This window comes from Cibotium barometz, chromosome 42 (assembly GCF_041138505.1).
Source record: "Cibotium barometz isolate CiBa-2024 chromosome 42, ASM4113850v1, whole genome shotgun sequence".
NCBI classification, from domain to species: domain Eukaryota; kingdom Viridiplantae; phylum Streptophyta; class Polypodiopsida; order Cyatheales; family Cibotiaceae; genus Cibotium; species Cibotium barometz.
In genome coordinates this window covers 13,167,908-13,189,897 of record NC_141087.1, presented here as the reverse complement: position 1 = coordinate 13,189,897, position 21,990 = coordinate 13,167,908, and positions in this window count along the sequence as shown.

Genomic DNA, 21,990 nt, shown 5'->3' with positions numbered 1-21,990 from the left:
TGGGTACCCGGCCATTGTAAAAATGGATCTCATGTATATAAGTGACTTAATGAAATATAAAAAGGATATAAAATCCCATTATCACAATTGAGTTTTCTTCTTCTTCCCTCTTTCTCCCTTGTGACTATGGTGATGAGCTTGTGTGTTGATGCATGCTTGCTTGCATCAACACACAAGCTTGTATGTTGATGCATGCATGCTTGCTTGTGTGTTGATGCATGCTTGCTTGCTTGATTGTGAGTGTGTGCTTGTAGGTGGTGCTCCCTATCTTCTCTCCATCTTGTTCTTCTTCTTTATCTCTCTCTCCCTTCCTCTTACACACATGAAGGCATTGAGAGAAGAGATGATCTCATAGCTCTTTCTCTCATTATTCTCTACCTAGCTCATGGAAAGCTCCACTTAGGTGACACAACAGGTGGTGGAGTGAGCCCCTATCGGCTTCACATTAAGGAGTTAACCCTCTTAGGGTTGGATAAGTTCATGTTCCCAAACTAACCCTTATATCTTACCCTTTCTCTTCTCCCCTTCCTCTCTCATGCAAGGAGAATGATCATGTAGGTGAACACTAGCTTTGCTAGCAGAAGCGATGACAAGTGGAGCCCAATGTTATAACTCTACAACTTTAAGCAACAAGAGCATGAGTGAATGAGGGACTATGTCTCTCATATTAAAAATTTGAACCCTTGATGTAAGCTTTGGGAGAGGCTCACCAGTGAATGATTATTGTTGTTATTTTGGAAGGGAGTGTACGGGACCCTAGAATGCATGACTATTTGTTTTTGTCAAAACTAGCCACACTAGATGCGTGCTACAAATTGTCCATTGAAATTGAGGATGACATATTAGAGTTACCCTAGCCTGTGGAATTTGAGACTCCATCCTTGGTTGCACCATCCAAAGTATCAAGTCATCGTGACTCAGACACTAGGGAAAGGCAAGTACAAATTATGACTATCGATGAATTGACCATGGCCATCCTTGAAAAGGTCAAACTAAAAGAGGCAAAGGAGCCGAATCGCATCTGAACACAACAAGAAAGATCCGGGTTGCTTGCCACACATTTGTCCATGCATGATTCGATTTTCATGCCTCTTCGGCGCCGTTTGGGCCACGATTGGAAATTTTTGTCATTTAGCACGCTCGTGCATCTTTTTCGAGAACCCGGATTCGGACAGTTAGAAGTTGAGGATCCGGGACCCCATCAGAGAACGGACCACTCGGACTTGTGCTAGGGAAGTTTATCTATATCCATATCACTCCGTGCATGGATTTGGGCATCGCAATCAGTTCTCCCACCGCGTCAAAGTTGGGTCCCGGCAAAGATAGTGCAAAATCGCCATAACAGAGTTTTGGGTCCGAAACGAGTCCGAATCGCATCTGAACACTACAAGAAAGATCTGGGTTGCTTGCCACACATTTGTCCATGCATGATTCAAATTTCATGCCTCTTTGGCACCGTTTGGACCACTATTGGAAATTTTTTCCATTTACCATGCTCGTGCATCTTTTTCGTCGAGAATCCAGATTCGGACAGTTTTAGAAGTTGAGCATCCGGGACCCCATCAGAGAACGGACCACATGGACTTGTGCTAGGGAAGTTGCTCTATGTCCACATCACTCCGTGCATGAATTTGGGCATCGCAATCAGTTCTCCCAGCGCGCCAAAGTTGGGTCCCGGCGAAGATAGTGCAAAATCGCCATAATAGAGTTTCGGATCCGAAATGAGTCCGAATCGCATTTGAACACAACAAGAAAGATCCAAGTTGCTTGGCACACATTTGTCCATGCATGATTCAATTTCATGCCTCTTCGGTGCCGTTTGGGCCACGGTTGGAAATTTTCGCCATTTGGCACACTCGTGCATCTTTTTCAAGAACCCGGATTCGAACAGTTAGAAGTTGAGGATCAGGGAGAACGGACCACACGGACTTGTGCTAGGGAAGTTTCTCTATGTCCACATCACTCCGTGCATGGATTTGGGCATCACAATCACTTCTCCCAGCGCGTCAAAGTTGGGTCTCGGCGAAGATAGTGCAAAATTGCCATAATAGAGTTTCGGGTCGGAAATGAGTCCGAATCGCATCTGAACACAACAAGAAAGATCCGGGTTGCTTGCCACACATTTGTCCATGCATGATTCGAATTTCATGCCTCTTCGGTGCCGTTTGGGCCACGGTTGGAAATTTCCACCATTTGGCACGCTCGTGCATCTTTTTCGAGAACCCGGATTCGAGTTGAGGATCCGGGACCCCATCAGAGAACGGACCACACGAACTTGTGCTAGGGAAGTTTCTCTATGTCCACATCACTCCGTGCATGGATTTGGGCATCAAAATCACTTCTCCCAACGCGTCAAAGTTGGGTCCCGAGACGAAGATAGTGCAAAATCGCCATAACAGAGTTTCGGATCCGAAATGAGTCCGAATCGCATCTGAACACAACAAGAAAGATCCAGGTTGCTTGTTGCCACACATTTTTCCATGCATGATTCGATTTTCATGCCTCTTCGGTGCCGTTTGGGCCACGGTTGGAAATTTCCGCCATTTGGCACACTCGTGTATCTTTTTCGAGAACCCAGATTCGGACAGTTTAGAAGTTGAGGATCTGGGACCCCATCAGAGAACGGACCACACAGACTTGTGCTAGGAAAGTTGCTCTATGTCCACATCACTCCGTGCATGGATTTGGGCATCGCAATCACGTCTCGCGGCGCGTGAAAGTTGGGTCCCGGCGAAGATAGGGCAAAATCGCCATAACAGAGTTTCGGATCCGAAATGAGTCCGAATCGCCATAACAGAATTTTGGATCCGAAATGAGTCCGAATCGCATCTAAACATAACAAGAAAGATCCGGGTTGCTTGCCACACATTTGTCCATGCATGATTCGAATTTCATGCCTCTTCGGCGCCCGTTTGGGCCACTATTGGAAATTTCTGCCATTTGCCATGCTCGTGCATCTTTTTCGTCGAGAACCCGGATTCGGAGAGTTAGAAGTTGAGGATCCGGGACCCCATCAGAGAACCAACCACACGGACTTGTGCTAGGGAAGTTGCTCTATGTCCACATCACTGCATGCATGGATTTGGGCATCGCAACCACTTCTCCCAGCGCGTCAAATTTGGGTCCTGGCGAAGATAGTGCAAAATCGCCACAACAGAGTTTCAGATCCGAAATGAGTCCGAATCGCATCTGAACGCAACAAGAAAGATCCGGGTTGCTTTCCACACATTTTTCCATACATGATTCGATTTTCATGCCTCTCTGGTGCCGTTTGGGCCACTGTTGGAAATTTCCACCATTTGGCATGCTCGTGCATCTTTTTCGAGAACCCAAATTCACACAGTTAGAAGTTGAGGATCCGGGACCCCATCAGAGAACGGACCACATGGACTTGTGCTAGGGAAGTTTCTCTATGTCCACATCACTCCGTGCATGGATTTGGACATCACAATCAATTCTCCCAGCGCGTGAAAGTTGGGTCCCGACAAAGATAGTGCAAAATTGCCATAACAGAGTTTCGGATCTGAAATGAGTCCGAATTGCATCTGAACACAACAAGAAAGATCTGGGTTGCTTTTGCCACACATTTTTCCTTGCATGATTTGAATTTCATGCTTCTTTGGCACCGTTTGGGCCACTGTTGGAAATTTTCGCCATTTGCCATGCTAGACCTCAAATTAATTCTAGCTCCACCACATGGTAGAGCTAGACCTCAAAGCATTCTTGCTCTACAATGTGGTCTAGGTAGAATACAGCTCTACCACGTGCTCTACCGCGTGGTAGAGCCAAATCAAATGGTACACAGCTAGATCAATGCATTCTAGCTCTACCACATGGTAGAGCTAGACCTCAAATGCAATTCTAGCTCCACCACATGGTAGAGCTAGACCTTAAAGCATTCTAGTTCTATGATGTGGTCTAGGTCGATGCATTCTAGCTCCACCACATGGTAGAGCTAGATCGAATGCAATTGTAGCTCCTTGGTTCTCGTCATGTGAAGTAGGTCTCTTCTTAGAGTAATTGGTTTTGTTGATCTGCATGGTACACAGCTAGATCGATGAATTCTAGCTCCACCACATGGTACAGCTAGACCTGAAATGCAAATCTAGCTCCACCACATGGTAGAGCTAGACCTCAAAGCATTCTATCTCTACCATGTGGTCTAGGTAGAATACAACTCTACTACATGATGGTATGGTTAGATCAAATGCAATTCTAATAATTGGTTTTGTTGATCTGCATGGTACATTGCTAGATCGATGCATTCTAGCTCTACCACATAGTAGAGCTGGACTTCAAATGTAATTCTAGCTCCACCACATGATAGAGCAAGACCTTAAAGCATTCTAGCTCTACGATATGGTCTAGGTGGATACAGCGCTACCACGTGGTAGAGCTAGATCAAATGCAATTCTAGCTCCTTGGTTCTTGTCATATGAAGTAGGTCTCTTCTTGGAGTAACTGATTTCGTTAATCCGCATGGTACACAGCTAGATCGATGCATTCTAGCTTCACCACATGATAGAACTAGACCTCAAATTAATTCTAGCTCCATCACATGGTAGAGCTAGACCTCAAAGCATTCTTTCTCTAAAATGTGGTCTAGGTTGAATACAGCTCTACCACGTGGTAGAGCTAGATCAAATGTAATTCTAGCTCCTTGGTTCTCATCATGGTCTCTTCTTGGAGTAATTGGTTTTGTTGATTTGCATGGTACACAGCTAGATCAATGCATTCTAGCTCTACCACATGGTAGAGCTAGACCTCAAATGAAATTCTAGATCCACCACATGGTAGAGCTAGATGTCAAAGCATTCTAGCTCTACGATGTGGTCTAGGTTGGATACAGCTCTACCACGTGGTAGAGCTAGAAGAATGCATTCTAGCTCCACCACATGGTAGAGCTAGACCTCAAAGCATTCTCTACGATGTGGTCTAGGTAGAATATAGCTCTACCACGTGGTAGAGCTAGATCAAATGCAATTCTAGCTCCTTGGTTCTTGTCATGTGAAGTAGGTCTCTTCTTGGAGTAATTGCTTTTGTTGATGTGTATGGAACACAGCTAGATCGATGCATTCTTGCTCTACCACATGGTAGAGCTAGACCTCAAAGCTTTCTACCTCTACGATTCTAGCTCCACCACATGGTAGAGCTAGACCTCAAATGCAATTCTAGCTCCACCACATGGTAGAGCTAGACCTCAAAGCATTCTATCTCTACAATGTGGTTTAGGTAGAATATAGCTCTACCACAGTTACATTCAACCTCAGCCGGTTACATTCATTGAAGTCTAGCTCTATCACATGGTAGAGCTAGAAGAATGCATTCTAGCTCCACCACATGGTAGAGCTAGATTTCAAAGCATTCTGGTCAATACATTTATTAATCTTGCTCTGCCACCTGGTAGAGATAATATCCAGTGAAAAACCAGCACTAGAATATTTTGAAGTCCAACTAGAATGCATTCATCTAGCTCTATCATGTGGTAGATCAAGACTAATAAATGTATTGAGAGCTCCAAGATGGAGTAATTGGTTCTCGTCATGGTCTCTTCTTGGAGTAATTTTTTTATTGATTTGCATGGTACACAGCTAGATCAATGAATTCTAGCTCTACCACATAGTAGAGCTAAACCTCAACTGCAATTCTAGATCCACCACATGGTAGAGCTAGACCTCAAAGCATTCTAGCTCTACGATGTGGTTTTGGTTGGATACAGCTCTACCACGTAATAGAGCTAGATCAAATGCAATTCTAGATGCTTGTTTCTTGTCATGTAAAGTAGATCTCTTCTTGAAGTAATTGATTTTGTTGATCTACATGGTACACAGCTAGATCGATGCATTCTAGCTCCACCAAGATCGAATGCAATTGTAGCTCCTTGGTTCTCGTCATGTGAAGTAGGTCTCTTCTTAGAGTAATTGGTTTTGTTGATCTGCATGCTACATAGCTAGATCCATGAATTCTAGCTCCACCACATGGTAGAGCTAGATCTGAAATGCAATTCTAGCTCCACCACATGGTAGAGCTGGACCTCAAAGCATTCTAGCTCTACGATGTGGTCTAGGTAGAATACAGGTCTACCACATGGTAGAGCTAGATCAAATGCGATTCTAGCTCCTTGGTTCTTGTCATGTGAAGTAGGTCTCTTTTTGGAGTAATAGGTTTTGTTGATGTGTATGGAACATAGCTAGATCGATGCATTCTTGCTCTACCACATGGTAGAGCTAGATCTCAAAGCTTTCTACCTCTACGATTCTAACTCCACCACATGGTAGAGCTAGACCTCAAATGCAATTCTAGCTCCACCATATGGTACAGCTAGACCTCAAAGCATTCTATCTCTACAATGTGGTTTAGGTAGAATACAGCTCTACCACAATTACATTCAACCTCAGCCGGTTACATTCATTGAAGTCTAGCTCTACCACATGGTAGAGCTAGAAGAATGCATTCTAGCTCCACCACAGGGTAGATCTGGACCTCAAAGCATTCTAGCTCTACGATGTGGTCTAGGTAGAATACAGCTCTACCACATGGTAGAGCTAGATCAAATGCAATTCTAGCTCCTTGGTTCTTGTCATGTGAAGTAGGTCTCTTCTTGAAGTAATTGGTTTTGTTGATGTGTATGGAACATAGCTAGATCAATGCATTCTTGCTCTACCACATGGTAGAGCTAGACCTCAAAGCTTTCTACCTCTACGATTCTAGCTCCACCACATGGTAGAGCTAGACACAAAGCATTCTATCTCTACAATGTGGTTTAGGTAGAATATAGCTCTACCATAATTACATTCAACCTCAACCGGTTACATTCATTGAAGTCTAGCTCTACCACATGGTAGAGCTAGAAGAATGCATTCTAGCTCCATGGTAGAGCTGGACCTCAAGGCATTCTAGCTCCACGATGTGGTCTAGATAGAATACAGCTCTACCACGTGGTAGAGCTAGATCAAATGCAATTCTAGCTCCTTGGTTCTTGTCATGTGAAGTAGGTCTCTTCTTGGAGTAACTGGTTTTGTTGATGTGTATGGAACACACCTAGATCGATGCATTCTTGCTCTACCACATGGTAGAGCTAGATCTCAAAGCTTTTAAACTCTACGATTCTAGCTCCACCACATGGTAGAGCTAGACCTCAAATGCAATTCTAGCTCCACCACATGGTAGAGCTAGATCTCAAAGCATTCTATCTCTACAATGTGGTTTAGGTAGAATACAGCTCTACCACAGTTACATTCAACCTCAGCCGGTTACATTCATTGAAGTCTAGCTCTACCACATGGTAGAGCTAGAAGAATGCATTCTAGCTCCACCACATGGTAGAGCTAGATTTCAAAGCATTCTGGTAAATACATTCATTAATCTTGCTCTGTCACCTGGTAGAGATAATATCCATTAAAAAACCAACACTAGAATACTTTGAAGTCCAGCTAGAATCCATTTATCTAGCTCTACCATGTGGTAGAGCAAGACGAATAAATGTATTGAGAGCTCCAAGATGGAGTAATTGGTTCTCGTCTCATGGTCTCTTCTTGGAGTAATTGGTTTTGTTGATTTGCATGGTACACAGCTAGATCAATGCATTCTAGCTCCACCACATGGTAGAGCTAGACCTCAAATGCAATTGTAGATCCACCACATGGTAGAGCTAGACCTCAAAGCATTCTAGCTCTACGATGTGGTCTAGGTTGGATACAGCTCTACCACCTGGTAGAGCTAGATCAAATGCAATTCTAGATGCTTGTTTCTTGTCATGTAAAGTAGATCTCTTCTTGAAGTAATTGATTTTGTTGATATGCATGGTACACAACTAGATCAATGCATTCTACCTCCACCACATGGTAGAGCTAGATCGAATGCAATTGTAGCTCCTTGGTTCTCATCATGTGAAGTAGGTCTCTTCTTAGAGTAATTGGTTTTGTTGATCTGCATGGTACACAGCTAGATCGATGAATTCTAGCTCCACCACATGGAAGCTCCACCACATGGTAGAGCTAGATCTGAAATTCAATTCTAGCTCCACCACATGGTAGAGCTAGACCTCAAAGCATTCTAGCTCTACGATGTGGTCTAGGTAGAATATAGCTCTACCACGTGGTAGAGCTAGATCAAATGCAATTCTAGCTCCTTGGTTCTTGTCATGTGAAGTAGGTCTCTTCTTGGAGTAATTGATTTTGTTAATCTGCATGGTACACAGCTAGATCGATGCATTCTAGCTTCACCACATGATAGAGCTAGACCTCAAATTAATTCTAGCTCCACCACATGGTAGAGCTAGACCTCAAAGCATTCTTGCTCTAAAATGTGGTCTAGGTTGAATATAGCTCTCTCGTGTGGTAGAGCTAGATCAAATGTAATTCTAGCTCCTTGGTTCTCGTCATGGTCTCTTCTTGGAGTAATTGGTTTTGTTAATTTTGCATGGTACATAGCTAGATTAATGCATTCTAGCTCTACCACATGGTAGAGCTAGACCTCAAATGCAGTTCTAGATCCACCACATGGTAGAGCTAGACGTCAAAGCATTCTAGCTCTACGATGTGGTCTAGGTTGGATACAGCTCTACCACGTGGTAGAGCTAGATCAAATGCAATTCTAGATGCTTGTTTCTTGTCATGTGAAGTAGATGTCTTCTTGAAGTAATTGATTTTGTTGATCTGCATGGTACACAGCTAGATCGATGCATTCTACCTCCACCAAGATCGAATGCAATTGTAGCTCCTTGGTTCTCATCATTTGAAGTAGGTCTCTTCTTAGAGCAATTGGTTTTGTTGATCTGCATGGTACACAGCTAGATCGATGAATTTTAGCTCCACCACATGGTAGATCTGGACCTCAAAGCATTCTAGCTCTACGATGTGGTCTAGGTAGAATACAGCTCTACCACGTGGTAGAGCTAGATCAAATGCAATTCTAGCTCCTTGGTTCTTGTCATGTGAAGTAGGTCTCTTCTTGGAGTGATTGGTTTTGTTGATGTGTATGGAACATAGCTAGATCAATGCATTCTTGCTCTACCACATGGTAGAGCTAGACCTCAGAGCTTTCTACCTCTACGATTCTATCTCCACCACATGGTAGAGCTAGACACAAAGCATTCTATCTCTACAATGTGGTTTATGTGAGATCCCTGTTCCCACCACGCGACGGATTCGGGGTACTAGCAACGGAAGTAGCACATCGGGCGCGGGGCAGGGGTCGCACACTCGGGGCCTTGCCCACCACGGATATCCGGACAAGAGACTAATCCGTCGGTTTGTCCAAAACCGAAACCGGAAAAACTTCCTTTACCCGGAAAGCATGGGCGATTCCACCAGGATAACTCTTTACTCTAACGTAGTCAAGATCATTACGGATCAACTGATCTGACTGCACCTTTAACGGAACTTGGTCAAATCAAGGAAGAAACTTGCACTTGGATCATTGGGATCAACGCTTTTTTCCCCATCAAGAGGCACAGCCGTTGATTCCTATCCATAGAACAATTTCTATCCGGGATCTACTTCATCTATCGTAATAATAGAAATTAAATCTCGATTTACGGATCCATCAGTCCAGCCTAACCCCATCCAGTCCCATGGGTTAGCCAACCGCCCAACCACTGTAGTGATGGGATCCAATTAAGAATTTGGTTAGGTTTTGTCCCGGGTACCAAGGAAAAGAGTTCCAAGGCCCCCTAGCCGGAAGTTCATGCAAACATAAAACTAGTCACACCACTTACACACCCAATATGAAATTGCCTTTTTCTTAGCATCAACTACCTTTAAAACAATCCTTTAATAAAACCATTATGTCACTGATGACAATCCTCAAAGTCTCTGGTTGAATCCTTATTTCTAGTCATTCTTTCATCGGTGTACTTATGGCATCATTGGAAACCAGAACGCTCACCACCTGTTCTCTCAGGGGTCTTTTCCATAGTTCCTAGCTCATAGTAACCGGCAATATATTCATATAATAGAATGGAATCTCCGTGGAAGATCAGCAAGATCAACCCACAGATCCATATAAAAGAGCCATGGACTCATCCGTTTGGACCAGCAAGGTCAATCAACCAGATCCATGCCCGGTTTCAGAAAACAACTCTTACTCCTTGTTCCAATATCTTCCCGACGCACGTGTGGGTATCTTCGGCGACCCAGAGCCCGAGCACCGTATGGTCAGCACCCTCTAGGATCCTTCGCAGGTGACCTAGCGCTTCACTGATAGGCCGCTTCCTTGGTCCCTCATCCACCGTACCGGAAGCTCACCATTTAAATCGAACCGAGACTGGTCAAGACCTCGATCGACCTTGCTACGCGAGACGTCCTCCATTGACTCTCCGTCAGCAGTTGCAACTTTATCAGTTCGGTCTTCATGACCTTAATCCTCAAGACGGTCAAAATGCTTCTCCAGCATTCTTGACATAAAACAGTCATTTACAAACAGTCACAAAATACAGTTTCTATAACGAACTCTTGTCTTTCCATATTATCCACTCTCGGACCACATTACTTATTCCACATTCCATTCAATGTGTACTCGTTCTCATCCATTCACTCATATAGACTACACATTATCTCACATACACCTTCATATTCATTATTCTACATACATATCCATGTTCGTACGTCCACATCATACTTCCAATTTCACATTCATACATACGCATCTACATGCATACATCCACATCCACATTCATACATCCATACCTCCATTTCCACATCCACACATCCACATTCATATTCATACATCCACATTCACATGCATACATCCATTTTCACATCCTCATTCATACATCCACATTCACATACATACATCCACATCCGTATCTACATCCATACATCCACATCCACCTCTTCATTCACATTCACATCCATACATCCACATCTACATACATACATCCATACATCCACATCTACATACATACATCCATTTTCACATCCTCATTCATACATACACATCCACATACATACATACACATCCGTATCTACATCCACATCAACATTCACATTCATACATATACATCTACATGTATACATCCACATCACATTTATACAACCATATTACATCCATTCTCATCCTAACACATCCCATATACATCTTAACACATCCTAACTCATCTTAACACATTCTATCACATCTTTTTACATCTCATACACCTCTTATCACATCCTATCACTTTCCATACGCATCTTGTCAAATCTTATCACATCTCATACACCTCTTATCACATCTTATCACATTTCATATCTTTTTTAAGAGAATTCTTATATTTGATATAAGATTTCTCTACACATTTATTTATGCATAAATTCCATTTAAGGAGACTAACACTTTCGAAATTAAAATCAATCTTTTATGCATCTTCTTATGCATAAATTCAATTTGGTAGGAATTACACTTTTAGAATAAAAGAATTTCTCTTATGCATCTAAGTTATGCATAAAATCCATTTATGAGGAAAATCACACCTTTAGTATAAAAAGAATATCTTTTATGCATACCTCTATGCATGAAATCCAATATGATAAAAGTAACACTCTTGCAATAAAATAATCAACTTTTATGCATACCTCTATGCATGAAATTCAATTATGATAAAAGTCACACTTTTATAATAAAATAATCAACCTTTATGCATACCTCTATGCATGAAATTCAATATAATAAAAGACACACTTTTATAATAAAATAATCAACTTTTATGCATACCTTTATGCATGAAATTTAAATATGATAAAAGTAACACTTTTGATATAAAAATTTTTCCATTATGTATACTTCTATGCATGAAATAAAAATGATAAAAGTAACACTTTTGATATAAAAATTTATCCTTTATGCATACTTCTATGCATGAAAATAAAAATGATAGAAGTAACACTTTTGATATAAAAATTTATCCATTATGCATACTTCTATGCATGAAAATAAAAATGGTAAAAGTAACACTTTTGATATAAAAATTTATCCATTATGCATACTTCTATGCATGAAAATAAAAATAATAAAAATAACACTTTTGATATAAAAATTTATCCATTATGCATACTTCTATGCATGAAAATAAAAATGATAAAAGTAACACTTTTGATATAAAAATTTATCCATTATGCATACTTCTATGCATGAAAATAAAAATAATAAAAATAACACTTTTGATATAAAAATTTATCCATTATGCATACTTCTATGCATGAAAATAAAAATGGTAAAAATAACACTTTTGATATAAAAATTTATCCATTATGCATACTTCTATGCATGAAATAAAAATGGTAAAAATAATACTTTTGATATAAAAACTTATCCTTTATGCATGATATTAAAATTCAATTTCTCCATGATTATAAGAAATTCTTTCAATTAATCTAGGATGATAATTCCTAGAATATGGTAGGAAGTCCTCTTTTTATGCTTTGAATGAAATTATTTTATGCATAATTTTTATAAAAATTTTACCATAGCTCCGCTGCTATGACTGATAAATCTCAATTTTTCTAAGGGATAAAGCTTATCATTAAGGAAATAATTAAAATGATCTCTAATTGGATCATTAATCCATAATGGATTGAATCATCAATATACATAAACTAAAAGCATAGAAAAAAGCCATTAATTTGGCCTCAAGCATAGCTTAATCTTGGGTTAAGTAAAAGCTTTATGAAAAGCTTGATTTGGATTGAGAATGGGTCAAGAGTATGACCATTTCTTGAGTGAGAGAGAGAAATTACATAAAAACCATTAGAATTTAAACATAAATGAAAATTAACTTCAATAGCATTTATTAAATTATGTAACTCTTCACTAACATTCATCAATTCACTTCAATAGCATTCAAAAAAACCATACCAATTAAGCTTCTCAAGCTTGAGAGGGGTTGAGAAGAGAGAAACATTGAGAAATTATAGAAAAGATCAATATTCACTAATTACCTTATAAATTGCTTGATTCTTTGTTCACGGTAGAGACCCCCAACCAATCAATTGGTTAAGTATGTTGATGGAGCCACCAATGGGGATTGAAGAAAGAGGGAAGCTCCAAAAACTAGTGAATTATTAATGAATTCATAGTTCTTGGCTTAGGTGGAGTAGAGTAACGATGCATAAACACTATATATATTTCAACAAGGGGGAGGCTTCTATTTATAGGAAAAATTGAGCTCCTAACCAAACAAACTGATTCTAGAATTTTCTAAATCAGTTTGGTCAATATTTGACCATTTTTAGGTCAGTTAAGCTAACTTTTTGGAACTAGACTTGAATGAGGAGAGAGGAGAGATGAAATATCTCAATTTTTATGAGTTTAAAACTCATTCAAGCATGTGAAATATGCACCTCCTTTAAAGAACTCCCCTTCCTTACATATGTCATATTTTTAATATTGCTCATAGTTTTTTACTAATAAACCTTGTACATTTTCAACTCTTCATCTTATGTGAAATATGCACCTCCTTTAAAGAACTCCCCTTCCTTACATATGTCATACTTTTAATATTGCTCATAATTTTTTACTAATAAACCTTGTACATTTTCAACTCTTCATCTTATGTGAAATATGCACCTCCTTTAAAGAACTCCCCTTCCTTACATATGTCATACTTTTAATATTGCTCATAATTTTTTACTAATAAACCTTGTACATTTTCAACTCTTCATCTTATGTGAAATATGCACCTCCTTTAAAGAACTCCCCTTCCTTACATATGTCATACTTTTAATATTGCTCATAATTTTTTACTAATAAACCTTGTACATTTTCAACTCTTCATCTTATGTGAAATATGCACCTCCTTTAAAGAACTCCCCTTCCTTACATATGTCATACTTTTAATATTGCTCATAATTTTTTTACTAATAAACCTTGTACATTTTCAACTCTTCAGCTTATGTGAGCATTTACTCATTTTTGGGTATCTTCTTTTACAAATTGGATTTATCTCCTCCCTACACATGGATTGATGCTATTGGCCCATAGGAACCTTAATTGGACCATAATCCAAAAATTTCTGAAAATCTAGACCCTTAGGCTAAGGTCCTTTATACCCATTTCTCATTAATTCCAATTGCACATTGGAAAGTTCTTTTTGAATTTCTGTTTCAGGGGAACTTATTTTAATAAGATGAGATAATTTTCTATCCAAAAATATTAAAAATCTGAATATTCTCTCTCTAGAATATTTTCTCTCTCTAGGTTAAAACAGTTAGAAACAAGTCTTTTATATTTCTGAAGAGGGATTGATTGTAGGAGAAGATGCTGGACATTTTGAGAGGCTGGGGAGGAATCTTACATTCTCTCCCACTTGAAAAACGTGAGATGCCCTCATCTCGCAAACTGGGGGTAATTTCGCAAGATGCACAAGTATGAGACTGAGAGAAATTTTTTTAATTAAGATTAACCACCAATTAAAAAAAATCTCAAAGAGAGTAAGGGTCAAGACAAGAACAAGATTTAAACTTTATTCATTCTTGGAACATATACAGTAAAGATAGAAGAGCTCTTTACACTTCCATAAGCCCGTCCATCATATGATCACAAAAGCAGCACTCACAAGCTGCGCACGTATAAGGTAACTCATCTATGGGAATGATTCTGTTGGTTATTGCCGCGCCTATCTCAGTGGTATGAGGTGTTCTAACAAAAGGACCTCTGAGAGGCAAGCCAAAAACGGGGTAAAGACATATCTTCTGATGAGGAAGAAAACACGCCAGTAAGAAGACCCGCTCAGAAAACCCAAGATGCCTTGATCTCATGACGCAGTAGTATCGGGGACCCAAACCCAAAGCTTCAATAACCATGGCCAAGCGGACATTATTACAAAAATGTTGCTGACCCCAGGGTGTTACCCTAGTTATGTCTTGATAGGTCCGCCATTTGGTCTGAGCTACAGAAGTTCCCAAGTGAGGGAAAAGTGAGCGCTCATACTGTTCTATAAAATCCTTCTTCACAGACTCACTTGCGTCTTGAAGGTGAGGAATCATTATGGATAAAACTAGTTCCTGTTGCCAAGCCATGAAGGAGATTAAGAAGAAAGGAGATCGATGGAAGTAAGATTACTGTGAGCGATAAGTAAAAGTTACGACTTATATAAAGGAAGGAGTTAGCGTAACCTAGAAGCCAACGGTATCTTACCACTGAAGTTTTACCGTCTTTCCATGATTTGGGTTTGGCACAAATTTCTATAGAAGGCATTAAGAACTTTGAGATGAGGAGATAAAAGAAGCTTGTAGGCTAAGTCACCTACTTTCATTGAATTCAGATATAAGGCTCACAATATTTGGGGGATAAGTTCTTATACTCCCCAAGAGATAAAAAACTTCTTTTGGGCCATACTCGAATGAAAACCAAAACCTTGGTATCCAAAACACCGATTTTCACTTCTGAACTCATTGTTCTAAATCCTTAAAACAGGCGTGACTCCTGGGAAGTATTCTAGGGAAAGGGTCTTCCTTTTTTAAACAGAATCTTTCTTTTAATTTAGAGAGGGAATAATTATAAGATCAAAAAGGAAGATTCTTACTCCTGTATACCTCGAAGGCTGGGGAGGAATCTTACATTCTACCCCACTTAAAAAAGTGCGAGATGTCCTCATCTCGCCAAGTAGAGGACAATTCTTTTTCTTAAGATCCAATTTTATTCTGGGGTTCCTTATATTCTGGTCAACCAAACAGAACACTGGGATAAATATCCCTTATATAGAACTTATCATTAAATAACAATTCATTCATATCATATCATTCATATCTTTAACATGATAATGGTCCATTAGACCGAAAAATTTCCTTCTGAACATTCCTCCACGGGAATTTCAGTCAAGCAAGTTCTCAATTTGTCATCCCTTAACTTGATCTACCGGTCAAGTGTTAACAGTAACAATTTGACAGTACAACCCACTAATCTCATAGTGATTTTTTGAATTCATTATCATCATTCTAGTTATGAATATCATCACAGGGACTCGTCCCATTCATCCTCATTGAGGTTTCGCTCAGCTTATTACATTTCAACCAAATTTTCAGAGGTCATCATTTTTCAATCAGAATCCAAATCAATTCATCAATTCTCAAACAGAATTAAAAATCATATCAACCACATTCGAAATCATCCTCTGGATAGCATTAACGCTTATAATTTCAAGTCTTAGATTTACTCGTATATACTGTCAGTAAAGAGCTGCAGTTATACTCTCGGTATATACGGGTAGTCACGGCCCTTGGAATTATAAGGTAATTACCATCATGTCTAGGCCTCAAGCAAGTCAGGGATTCTATATAATTGCGGTACTTCCAATTGAAGCCCCAATTACTAATTTACGAATTTCAATTTGAATTAACATTTTGTATGAATTATATCAAACAATTCACAACCTTTTTGTGCGTCTTGATAAACTTTTGACATAATTGGCTCCTCAGTTGATCTTATTGGAGATCTATGACATAAGTCTGATAAATAGATTTTTCTTTATCCGATCGTCCGTAAACAATCACTTTAAAAAAAAACATTTGTATATTTATATACAAGTTGCAATAAGTACATAGAGTGGCTTGGCTCAAAATTCAAAATCTCCTCGAGAGACGCATAAGACGATGGTACTGGGCCATAGTCATGCCCTGTTACATAATTTCTCTAATTGCAAAGGGAGCTATTATTTTCTCCTTAGGGATAAATCGACTAAGGAGTCTATAAACTCGGCAAGCAAGTCTGAAATTTTGAGGTGTTTGAAGATATAGAATGACACCACGTGTCATTTTCAGCTTTATCAAAATCATGGCCAATGAGAGATTCTGCCTCAGCATTGCACGCCGGTTGTAAGAGGCATGGATATATAGCCCTGCAACCCACTTATGCTATTGTCTCTCCACTAGGTTAGGAAAATACAATTCCTCGAAATGGCGTGCGAGTCTTGCTCGGCTTGTTCGTGTTGAAGCAGAAGCGATGAGATGCTCGAAGGCAAATGCAATCATATCTTGAGACTGGGTGAGGTTGGGAATACCAAATAAATGGGGAACTTCCATCTATAAAAATAATTTCTTTGATTAAAATTTCTTCATTAAAGAAGCTTACGGTATGAAAATACATTATAAGAATGCTGTTCTTGAATTCTTATTACCAATTTCAGATAAGAATTTAATTATCTTTATTAGCTTTCAATTTTGCTCTGATACCAACTGTGAGATCCCTGTTCCCACCACGCGACGGATTCGGGGTACTAGCAGCGGAAGTAGCACATCGGGCGCGGGGCAGGGGTCTCACACTCGGGGCCTTGCCCACCACGGATATCCGGACAAGAGACTAATCCGTCGGTTTGTCCAAAACCGAAACCGGAAAAACTTCCTTTACCCGGAAAGCATGGGCGATTCCACCAGGATAACTCTTTACTCTAACGTAGTCAAGATCATTACGGATCAACTGATCTGACTGCACCTTTAACGGTACTTGGTCAAATCAAGGAAGAAACTTGCACTTGGATCATTGGGATCAACGCTTTTTTCCCCATCAAGAGGCACAGCCATTGATTCCTATCCATAGAACAATTTCTATCCGGGATCTACTTCATCTATCGTAATAATAGAAATTAAATCTCGATTTACGGATCCATCAGTCCAGCCTAACCCCATCCAGTCCCATGGGTTAGCCAACCGCCCAACCACTGTAGTGATGGGATCCAATTAAGAATTTGGTTAGGTTTTGTCCCGGGTACCAAGGAAAAGAGTTCCAAGGCTCCCTAGCCGGAAGTTCATGCAAACATAAAACTAGTCACACCACTTACACACCCAATATGAAATTGCCTTTTTCTTAGCATCAACTACCTTTAAAACAATCCTTTAATAAAACCATTATGTCACTGATGACAATCCTCAAAGTCTCTGGTTGAATCCTTATTTCTAGTCATTCTTTCATCGGTGTACTTATGGCATCATTGGCAACCAGAACGCTCACCACCTGTTCTCTCAGGGGTCTTTTCCATAGTTCCTAGCTCATAGTAACTGGCAATATATTCATATAATAGAATGGAATCTCCGTGGAAGATCAGCAAGATCAACCCACAGATCCATATAAAAGAGCCATGGACTCATCCGTTGAGGACCAGCAAGGTCAATCAACCAGATCCATGCCCGGTTTCAGAAAACAACTCTTACTCCTTGTTCCAATATCTTCCACAACGCACGTGTGGGTATCTTCGGCGACCCAGAGCCCGAGCATCGTATGGTCAGCACCCTCTAGGATCCTTCGCAGGTGACCTAGCGCTTCACTCATAGGCCGCTTCCTTGGTCCCTCATCCACCGTACCGGAAGCTCACCATTTAAATCGAACCGAGGCTAGTCAAGACCTCAATCGACCTTGCTACGCGAGACGTCCTCCATTGACTCTCCGTCAGCAGTTGCAACTTTATCAGTTCGGTCTTCATGAACTTAATCCTCACCTCAAGATGGTCAAAATGCTTCTCCAGCATTCTTGACATAAAACGGTCATTTACAAACAGTCACAAAATACAGTTTCTATAAAACGAACTCTTGTCTTTCCATATTATCCACTCTCGGACCACATTACTTATTCCACATTCCATTCAATGTGTACTCGTTCTCATCCATTCACTCATATAGACTACACATTATCTCACATACACCTTCATATTCATTATTCTACATACATATCCATGTTCGTACGTCCACATCATACTTCCAATTTCACATTCATACATACGCATCTACATGCATACATCCACATCCACATTCATACATCCATACCTCCATTTCCACATCCACACATCCACATTCATATTCATACATCCACATTCACATACATACATCCATTTTCACATCCTCATTCATACATCCACATTCACATACATACATCCACATCCGTATCTACATCCATACATCCACATCCACCTCTTCATTCACATTCACATCCATACATCCACATCTACATACATACATCCATACATCCACATCTACATAAATACATCCATTTTCACATCCTCATTCATACATACACATCCACATACATACATACACATCCGTATCTACATCCATACATCCACATCCACATCAACATTCACATTCATACATATACATCTACATGTATACATCCACATCACATTTATACAACCATATTATATCCATTCTTGTCCTAACACATCCCATATACATCTTAACACATCCTAACTCATCTTAACACATCCTAACTCATCTTAACACATTCTATCACATCTCATACACATCTTATCACATCTTTTTACATCTCATACACCTCTTATCACATCCTATCACTTTCCATACGCATCTTGTCAAATCTTATCACATCTCATACACCTCTTATCACATCTTATCACATTTCATATCTTTTTTAAGAGAATTCTTATATTTGATATAAGATTTCTCTACACATTTATTTATGCATAAATTCCATTTAAGGAGACTAACACTTTCGAAATTAAAATCAATCTTTTATGCATCTTCTTATGCATAAATTCAATTTGGTAGGAATTACACTTTTAGAATAAAAGAATTTCTCTTATGCATCTAAGTTATGCATAAAATCCATTTATGAGGAAAATCACACCTTTAGTATAAAAAGAATATCTTTTATGCATACCTCTATGCATGAAATCCAATATGATAAAAGTAACACTCTTACAATAAAATAATCAACTTTTATGCATACCTCTATGCATGAAATTCAATTATGATAAAAGTCACACTTTTATAATAAAATAATCAACCTTTATGCATACCTCTATGCATGAAATTCAATATAATAAAAGACACACTTTTATAATAAAATAATCAACTTTTATGCATACCTTTATGCATGAAATTTAAATATGATAAAAGTAACACTTTTGATATAAAAATTTATCCATTATGTATACTTCTATGCATGAAATAAAAATGATAAAAGTAACACTTTTGATATAAAAATTTATCCTTTATGCATACTTCTATGCATGAAAATAAAAATGATAGAAGTAACACTTTTGATATAAAAATTTATCCATTATGCATACTTCTATGCATGAAAATAAAAATGGTTAAAGTAACACTTTTGATATAAAAATTTATCCATTATGCATACTTCTATGCATGAAAATAAAAATAATAAAAATAACACTTTTGATATAAAAATTTATCCATTATGCATACTTCTATGCATGAAAATAAAAATGATAAAAGTAACACTTTTGATATAAAAATTTATCCATTATGCATACTTCTATGCATGAAAATAAAAATAATAAAAATAACACTTTTGATATAAAAATTTATCCATTATGCATACTTCTATGCATGAAAATAAAAATGGTAAAAATAACACTTTTGATATAAAAATTTATCCATTATGCATACTTCTATGCATGAAATAAAAATGGTAAAAATAACACTTTTGATATAAAAACTTATCCTTTATGCATGATATTAAAATTCAATTTCTCCATGATTATAAGAAATTCTTTCAATTAATCTAGGATGATAATTCCTAGAATATGGTAGGAAGTCCTCTTTTTATGCTTTGAATGAAATTATTTTATGCATAATTTTTATAAAAATTTTACCATAGCTCCGCTGCTATGACTGATAAATCTCAATTTTTCTAAGGGATAAAGCTTATCATTAAGGAAATAATTAAAATGATCTCTAATTGGATCATTAATCCATAATGGATTGAATCATCAATATACATAAACTAAAAGCATAGAAAAAAGCCATTAATTTGGCCTCAAGCATAGCTTAATCTTGGGTTAAGTAAAAGCTTTATGAAAAGCTTGATTTGGATTGAGAATGGGTCAAGAGTATGACCATTTCTTGAGTGAGAGAGAGAAATTACATAAAAACCATTAGAATTTAAACATAAATGAAAATTAACTTCAATAGCATTTATTAAATTATGTAACTCTTCACTAACATTCATCAATTCACTTCAATAGCATTCAAAAAAACCATACCAATTAAGCTTCTCAAGCTTGAGAGGGGTTGAGAAGAGAGAAACATTGAGAAATTATAGAAAAGATCAATATTCACTAATTACCTTATAAATTGCTTGATTCTTTGTTCACGGTAGAGACCCCCAACCAATCAATTGGTTAAGTATGTTGATGGAGCCACCAATGGGGATTGAAGAAAGAGGGAAGCTCCAAAAACTAGTGAATTATTAATGAATTCATAGTTCTTGGCTTAGGTGGAGTAGAGTAACGATGCATAAACACTATATATATTTCAACAAGGGGGAGGCTTCTATTTATAGGAAAAATTGAGCTCCTAACCAAACAAACTGATTCTAGAATTTTCTAAATCAGTTTGGTCAATATTTGACCATTTTTAGGTCAGTTAAGCTAACTTTTTGGAACTAGACTTGAATGAGGAGAGAGGAGAGATGAAATATCTCAATTTTTATGAGTTTAAAACTCATTCAAGCATGTGAAATATGCACCTCCTTTAAAGAACTCCCCTTCCTTACATATGTCATATTTTTAATATTGCTCATAGTTTTTTACTAATAAACCTTGTACATTTTCAACTCTTCATCTTATGTGAAATATGCACCTCCTTTAAAGAACTCCCCTTCCTTACATATGTCATACTTTTAATATTGCTCATAATTTTTTACTAATAAACCTTGTACATTTTCAACTCTTCATCTTATGTGAAATATGCACCTCCTTTAAAGAACTCCCCTTCCTTACATATGTCATACTTTTAATATTGCTCATAATTTTTTACTAATAAACCTTGTACATTTTCAACTCTTCATCTTATGTGAAATATGCACCTCCTTTAAAGAACTCCCCTTCCTTACATATGTCATACTTTTAATATTGCTCATAATTTTTTACTAATAAACCTTGTACATTTTCAACTCTTCATCTTATGTGAAATATGCACCTCCTTTAAAGAACTCCCCTTCCTTACATATGTCATACTTTTAATATTGCTCATAATTTTTTTACTAATAAACCTTGTACATTTTCAACTCTTCAGCTTATGTGAGCATTTACTCATTTTTGGGTAT